We start from the raw sequence: 8367 nt of genomic DNA on the forward strand, positions 1-8367 counted from the left end.
AGGCGGGGGCTCGGGGCCCCAGCCCGCGCCCGCCCGCCCGGCCGTGGCGTTTCCCTTTGAAGTGCGCGGGGCTTTACTTCTCCTTTATTTTAGGCCCCGCAGCTATAACCGTGCTAACAAACAACTTCGTTTTATGGGGCATCTTTCTTTCCAGCGCATCACAAACACGCTGAAGAGATCGTAATAGTAGTTAGAAAATTAAAACACCCCTTAGAGCCCCGCGCGGGTGCAGTGCCCGCCGTGACACTGGACTGGGGAGGGAGGCGTACCCTCAGGAGGAGGCGGCGTCTTTGCTAAGGGTATCCCAGGTGACTGCGCCGGCAGGATTTCCCACAGCTTGGTCTGGGTCGGGTTCTCTCTCCGGCTCAGTCCCCCACCCTCCTTCTCTCGCTCTTTCTGCTCTGCCGTCTCTCCTCCCTCTGCTTCCCAGACCCGTGAGACCAAACCTTTCATTACTGTAAACAGCTGTTAGGAGCGCTGGTCAGAATGAAATGATCTTGTTTGTAACTGCTTTTTAAGTGCAAGTGAAGGAAATATTGGGGAATGGGAATGTTAAGTTCTCTCCCTGAATAATTTGTTATAAAAATGTATCACTGCGCTGTCCGGCTTACTACTTAAGTATTATTGGTGGTTCTGTATTTATTCTGCAATATTTTTAGCTTTAAAAAAACAAAAACAAGAAAACCGTTGCTGGGACATTTGCTTCTTCTCCAGTGTAGACCTAGTAACACAAAATCGTGTTATCGGATTTATTGGGTTTTTTAAAAAAAAATAACACTAAAGTATTAGGCTGCTTTTCTTGCTGGTAGAGTTTTAGCTCTACCAGTTTGAGCTCTTCGTTGTAGTGCATATAAGAAAATATAAGGGTGGTTTAGAATTTGGTGATGCTGTGGGCTTTGTTTCTAAAAGTGTTGGTCATCCCAGAGAATTTATTGTGACATCCAGCTCATTACTGTTGCTGTTGTTTTTAAAATCGTGATTATTTGTGGTGACTCCTTTGCTGAGACTTTCAGGGCTTTCCATATTTAGGAGCAAATGGGTTTCATTGTTCTAACAGAAATCCTTTTTTCTTTTTGAGACAGGATCTTACCATGTAGTCCCGGTTGGCCTTGAACTCACGGCACTCCTCCTGAGTTCTGGGGTTACAGGCATGCACCACCATGCCCAGCCAGAAATCTTTTTTGTAAAGAAGTTATTAGGTGAAATCTCAAAAGATTAACAAGCCAAAAGCCCATGGGGAAGATTTAATTGAGAGGAAATTATCACATATACCGAACGAAAAGTAAAGGCATAGCATTCCTGAGCAGATGGAAAAGGGCAAGCTCCTCTTGCACTCAAAAGGAGGAAAGCAAGAATGGGATGGGTACAACTCCAATTTGGAGGCAAAGTCATTGGCTCTGAATGGCCACAGACATGGATTGAGCAGTAGTCCAGGGTTGGGAGGAAGTGGGAGATGTTTGAAAAAGTAGCTGGTTGCAGAGAGAGCATGCCAGCAGAGGAGGGTTGTCTAGCAGCATTGAATCCTTGCGGACATTGGTGACCAGAAACATGGAGGGTGAGAACTGTCTACCCTGTTGACCTTGTCTAGCAGTGCTCAGCTACTTTGGAACCAGTGTAGGTGAAGTAGGAAATGTTTCAGATGTTCTTGGAAATAAGAAAACATAATGTGAGAGCCAGTAGAAAGTCTCATTCAGGGTTGGGGTTTGCCAGATACACACAACAAAATGACAGAGCAGCCACGGTGTTAGATTATGGGCCAGTGTATATTGTAGTGATGGTTCCTGGAATCTCATGGGTAAAGAGTGGAAGTGAGTAAAGGGAAGAGCTGATGGGTTGGGAAATCGCAGATGGTACAGTACATGGTCGAGGAAATAGTGGAAACAGTAAAATCAAAGACCAGTCGGAGTGGAAAGATTGATACAGCAAAGTGAAACGGCACGGGGTTTGGGCCCGAGGTTCAGAGTATAGCAGTGAGGGAGTGTCGCTGAAGAGGAGTGGCAGAGATGACTTCTAATAATTTCCCTCGCCATCTCAGGGTACCCTTCACTTCAGTGCTGTGCTGCTTAAAAAAGAGGAATAATAGGAAACAGCAGGACTAGTACCTTAGTTTTCTCATTACTGAGACAAAATACCCGATGCCCAAAGTTAAAGGAAGAAAGTTTATTTGGCTCACAGCTGGTAGAAGTTTCAGTTCATAGTTGGCTGGCTCCAAAGCAGGGTGGCCTGGCAGAGGGGCATCGCAGAGGAGAAACAGTTTCTGGTGGGCAGAAGGCAGCAGGGCAGAAAAGTAGTGAAGGAGCAACAAGCGACCACAGCAGCCCTCGTTCTTTCTGTCCATTATATTTTTTTTTTCTTTTTTTTGTATTAGGCGTCAAACTCAGGACCTTGCTCTTGCCAGGCGAGTGCTATGCCACGGAGCTGTATCCCTGGCTCTTGTCCCCTATATTCTATCCAGGCTACACATACTTAGGGTGGGTAGTACTCACACCCAGGGAGGGCCTTCCCATTATCCACACCCACACCTATGCCAAACCAATCGGTAGACTAATGTAGTAACTGTGCACCCGTGATCTCAGCATCACACACTTAATCCCAGCATTACACACTCTAGAGCCAGCCCCCTCTGAAAAGCCCCGCCTATGACCACATGTGGCTTTGAGGGGACATCTAGACACAAGCCATAACAAGTAGGGAAAATTTAAAATCATATATAACTCATATTCCTTACCTTAAATATGTCAGGAAATAGACTCTTTAAAATTTAAAGTAAATGGGATGATATGTTTCCTTGTTTACCATTGTGTCCATGTGCTGTGATAAAATGCTCCTGAACTTTGCCCGGTACTTGATTGATCACTTGCTGTATAGTTTTACATGAGCAGAAAGATGCAGTCCTGAGTTTAAAAAAGCAAAACCAGCATTACATCTTCCAAATCAGTGCTGTAGTTACAGGAAGTTCAAGTAAGATCTCAGAGGTAAGAGGACTACATTTATTCCAGTGGTTATACAAAGTTGATTTTCCCTGGCAGCAGTAAGTTAATGTGTTCACTTCAACGCATTCATTCTATACAAGTTTTTTGAGGGGGTGCAGGACTTTGCTCTTGCCGGGCAGGTGCTTGTGCTGCAGAGCTATATCCCTGGCCCTCTATAAAAGTTTTGACTGCAGTTTTGCATGATGGGGTACACCTGTAGTCCCAGTGTCTTGGTTACTTTTCTTGTTGCTGAGACAAAATGCCTGACACCCAAAATTAAGGAAGGAAAGATTTATTTAGCTCATTGTTCATGGAGGTTTCATTCCATACTCAGTTGGCTCCAAGGCAGGGTGGTGAAAAATATCAAAAGCCTCCTTCCCTCCCCCATACTGCATGCAAACTACCCCCCTACAGCGGGTGTAGCACTCACACCCATAATCCCAGCATTGGACCATGGATCAGTCATTAACTCTAGAAGCCTGCCCCATGACTGCGTAAGGCTTTGGGGGTACATCCAGACCCAAACCATAACACCCAGCACTCAGGAGGTTGAGGCAGGAGTTCAAGTCCAGCCTGAACTATATAACAAAACCCTGTCTCAAAGAATAAAACAAAAAAAAAGTTTTGATTGTGGTGTTTTATTGGAACTTTAAACATAGATTTAAAAACATATTGAAAGTAGAATTCTTGGAGCTGAAAGGCTCTGCAGAATGTAGTTTGAAAACCACTGCAGCGAACGCTACATAAGGGGAGGTTTCAGGACTCACATCCGGGCTTCATCGTTTACCAGCCCTGTGAGTTTGGCTCAAGTTCCTTAATCTTCTCCATGTCTCAGTTTTTTCTCCTGTATGTTAAGGATAATAGTAATAGCCATGTCGTTGACGTATTTTGTTGATTGGCTGAGTCAGTCCATGTAAAACGTTTAGAACAGTGCTGTTGTTGGGTAGTGCTTTTAGAAACGGCTTGCCAACTAAACTTAGTACCTCCAGGTCCTTCTTGCCTTGAACAAAGAATTGGATGAGACAAGGCAAAAACAGTGCCAAACATTTATTTGAAAAGTCAGGAGTGGAGGAGTAAGGGGAAACTGGCTCTGCTGAGCCAACTTGGGCCCCACAGAGAGGAAAGGAGAAAAAGAGCAAAAGTAAAAAGCACACCCTGGTCTGGAAGGCAGAGTGGGCCGCCGTGGAGAGTCACGGTGTGGGCTCCTCCTGGCATTGTGTCCTTGTATGTCCACATCTTGTGGAAGCGCACGAGAAGTTTCACAGCTGAAGTCCTGGGAATTACTTGGTGCTGTCCTGAGATCTTACAATTGACAGGTCCCACTCACTTCCCCAGCCAGCTTCATCACACCCTAGCTCCTATATCAGTGCTGACACAGTAAGGACTCAGTAAAAGTTAAGTATTGGTGTATTGGTCTTCTAGTTTGTAACAGGTGTCAGCTCCCAGTTTTGCAGTTAAAGCCCAGAAGTTGTTGTGAGAGGTGACATTGTTAGGTGTTCTTGGTGATAAGGAGACGTCAAAGGTGATGTACCCAGGCTTCGATCACGTGAGGTCGGTGCCTTTCCTCCTGCTCTGGGACTTCCACCACCACTCTGAAACTCCTCCGTCTCGTTCAGTCTCATTTCCACACTGATCTCCGTCCTTCTCAGCTTCTACTTAAACTACCCTAAAAGGAAGTGAAGTATCAAACAACAGCCAGACAGAGTCACTTCTAAAATCCTAACCGATAAGCCTGATAATCTATATTACCATAAGATTGTGGGCCATAGTTCGTACTGGCATTTTTAGTTTGTTTTTCTTGTATTGGTCCAGAGGTAAAGACAGTATATTTATTTTCACTTGTGTGTAATAACATTACTGGCACTTGTTCTAATAGCTTGTAGATTATGCACAAGCTTTTGCAGATGTAATGAAACAGATACTATATGTGTGGGGAAATTACATGAAGAAAAACATTCTAGTAAGAATTTTTAGAAGTTTCTGTTAGAGCCAGGCGTGGTGCATAAGCCCATAATCCCAGCACTCGGGAGGCTGAGACAGGAGGATGGTTGCGAGTTGAAGACCTGCCTGGGCTACAGAGTGGGCTCAAGGGCAGCCTGAACTGCATAGTGAGACCCTGTCTAAAAAAAAAAAAAAAAAAAGACAAAAAAAAAAAAAGTTTCTATTAGTGTAACAGACGTACTGAACGTAAGTGACTGTAATGGCAGAACTACATAATTCTGCTTGCTGAGGACAAATTTCTGCTGATTACTAGAACTTAACATCAGTAGCATTATCATTTATGAAGTGTTTTGTAGTTTTTGAAGCACTTTGACATTGATTACTTGATTTGATTCCTTAGCCATTTTATATTTGACAGATGCAGAGTGGACATTTCCATATTCCCCCCCACAGTTCATTGCTTTGCACATGTGATCTGAGTTTCATGTGGCAAAGGCTCCCTTCAAGAAAACTTTTCTGAGGCTAAGGATGTAGCTCAGTGGTAGAAAACTTGGTAGCATTCATGAGGCCCTGCATTTGCTTCCCAGCACTGCAATAAATGAAAAGTTTTCCTTGAAATATTACCTATATCTTATTTGTATTACTTTTGTTTTTTGAGACAGGGTCTTGCTACGTAGTCCAGGCTGGCTTCGAACTCACTTGTAGCCCAGGCTGGTCTTGAACTCACAACTATCCTCCTGTTTTAGCTGTCAAAGTGCTGCGATTGCAGGTGTGTGCCATGCCTGGCATATTTACTTATGTAAGGTGGGATTAAAATTCTTCACTTTTTGGTTTTGTTTTCTGTTTTTGCTATAGTGGGATTGAATCGCTAGCCTTCACACTGACCTACATCCCCAGCCTTTTATTTTTTATTTTGAGACAGCGTCTTGCTATGTAGCTAAGTTGCCCAGGCTGGGCTCAAACTTGTTATCCTTGTGCCTCAATCCCCCAGAGTCCTGGGGATTACAGGTCTGTTTTGTACAAATTTCTTCATTGACACTTTGCTTGTCCCTAATGAGACCAACTTTTTGTGGAGAAAAATTTAGTCTTAGCTACTTTCAGTGTGATTAATAATTGAGCAGAGCAGCTTCTATCCACAGGTCCCTTTAAGGAGGCAACATTCCTTTACAGCCGGGATTTTAGAGAACATTTAGAACTGCACCATCTTAACTCAGCCTAGGTGGATTTTGCCCAGTGAGTGGTTTTTGTGCCCCCACCCCTATACCGGCGATTGAGCCCAGAGCGTCCCACATGAGCCGCCTCCCCAGCCCATGGTTGTTTTTATTTTGAGATAGGGCCTTGCTAAGTTACTGAGTTGCGCAGGCTGGACTCAGACTTGTGATCCTCTTGCTTCAGCCTCCCAAAGTGCTAGGATTCCAGGCATTTGCCACCATTCCCAGTTTGCCTAGCTCTTCAGATGTTTCCAAAAGTCTCTTTCAAAGTGCACGAAGGTGCTTCTCCCTTTATCTGATCAGAATTTCTCTATGGAGTGTTTACTTGTATTTGTCCTGAAAATATTTTCATTCTTATATTTTCTTTTTTAAATTGTGCGGATGGGATGTTATTGTTTAAGGAGTCCCAGAAGCGGAAATAGTCTCCCCTACCTGTATTTTGAGCTATTTGAAAAAGAAGTTAGGGCCTAAATACTGTTTTATTACAAATAAATGGGTATTGGATTTGTAATTTGTATTTGTGATGTGACTTTTATCTTGGGAGCAACCAACTTAGCATTACTGGACCTCGGAATTGAACAGACTTAGCTGTCCAGTCCCAGCTACTTCCAGTGTGGGACCTGTGTTTGTGAGACTTCCACTGTGGAAGGTGTGTGCGCCCACAAGCAAAAGGTGCGACTCTTACGCTCAGCTGTTTCTCCTAAACGGCCAGTCGGGTTCCCCCTCCTGACTTGGGAAGGACTGAGTGGGGGGACACAGGTAAGCTAAAACTACTGTGCTGACAGGATTCTGTCTCCTGTCCCTGCCCACTGCCAGTCCCTCGTGGAGAGAGAAGTCAGATGTAAGACAAAGCCCTACGTGCCTAACCCCAGGAGATGGCTGGCATTTTGTGAGGAAGTTTTCATTTTCCTGGGGTCTAAAGATTGGCACTTTGATACCAATAGATCAGTTTTCAGTGAGAGAGAAAAAAAAAGATTGGAATCTGAGGAAGTGAAAGTCTTGAGATAGAGGTATTATTTCCCATTGTGCTTCCTAAAACCACACCCCCTTCACGGGAACTCCTGGTAGCCCTCATCTGAGGGTCTCTGGTACTTGACATTGTCTTAGAATGGTTGGAGAAGCACAAGTTGACCCTGGCTTACAAATCAGGGGCCCCTGGTTTAACGCATTAAAATTACGAGCAGCCAAAGCAGGCTCGTTTATTAAACACTGGAAAATTATTAAATGGTAAGCCTTTTCCTCTGGGCTGTGACAGTTTCGGTGATCACAGATGTGCTTTATCACGAAGGAGCTCAGACACCAGTTAAATGAGTCAATCCATCCAGAGCTGCATTTTCTTAATTGTTTTGGGGATGACTTGTAAAGGTCAGAATGCAAACGTTTTGAGATTGTGTTTCTTTTTAGTTTAAGAAGCATCCACAAAATTTCATTAGCTTTTTGAGTCTCTTTCTAGTGACCTTTTTTAAAGACAGCTTTATTGAGATACACATACCCGTGAAATGCACATAAAGTACACAGTTCAGTGATGTTTTTAGCACATTCACAGAGCTGTGCATCACCCTCACCACAGTGAATTTTAGAATGTTTTCATTCGTCCAAAAAGCAGCTCCGTACCACTTAGCCTCCTAAACTAATCCTGTCAGTAGGTCGTCCTTTTCCTATTCTGAGTATTTCAAGTAAATGGAATCTGCAATATCGTGCCTAGTTTCTTTCACTTAGTGTAATGTTTTCATGTTAATTTTTTTTCAGACAGGGTTTCACTGTGTAGTCCAGGCTGCCCTTGAACTTACTATGTAGACCAGACTGGCCTCAGAATTCATAATGACCCGCCCGCCCCAACCTCCTGAGTGCTGAGACTACAGGTGTGTGCCGTCACATCTGTCAGCATGTATTTCTTTTTATTGCTGAATAATATTCCATTATATGAAGAGACCACATTTATTTTTTAATTTTATTTTGAAGAGAAAAAAACATAATAGAGAATTTCAAAACAAGATAATAGATTAACAATGGTTAACACATTGCATATTATCTTCAAAGTAGTTGCTCAGATTACAATATATAGGCATGCATAATTGATCACACAAGATAAGCACAAGCTATTTTTTTAAAGAACTAAAAGAAGTTAGTAGTTGGTTTGGTGTGGTGGCGCATGCCTGTAATCTCAGCATTTGGGAGGCTGAGACAGGAGGATCTCTGAGTTCCAGGCCAGTCTGGCTACAAAGTGAGTTCAAGGCCAGCCT

This window comes from Chinchilla lanigera, unplaced genomic scaffold, assembly GCF_000276665.1.
Source record: "Chinchilla lanigera isolate Chin_1 unplaced genomic scaffold, ChiLan1.0 scaffold00092, whole genome shotgun sequence".
Classification (NCBI taxonomy): Eukaryota; Metazoa; Chordata; class Mammalia; order Rodentia; family Chinchillidae; genus Chinchilla; species Chinchilla lanigera.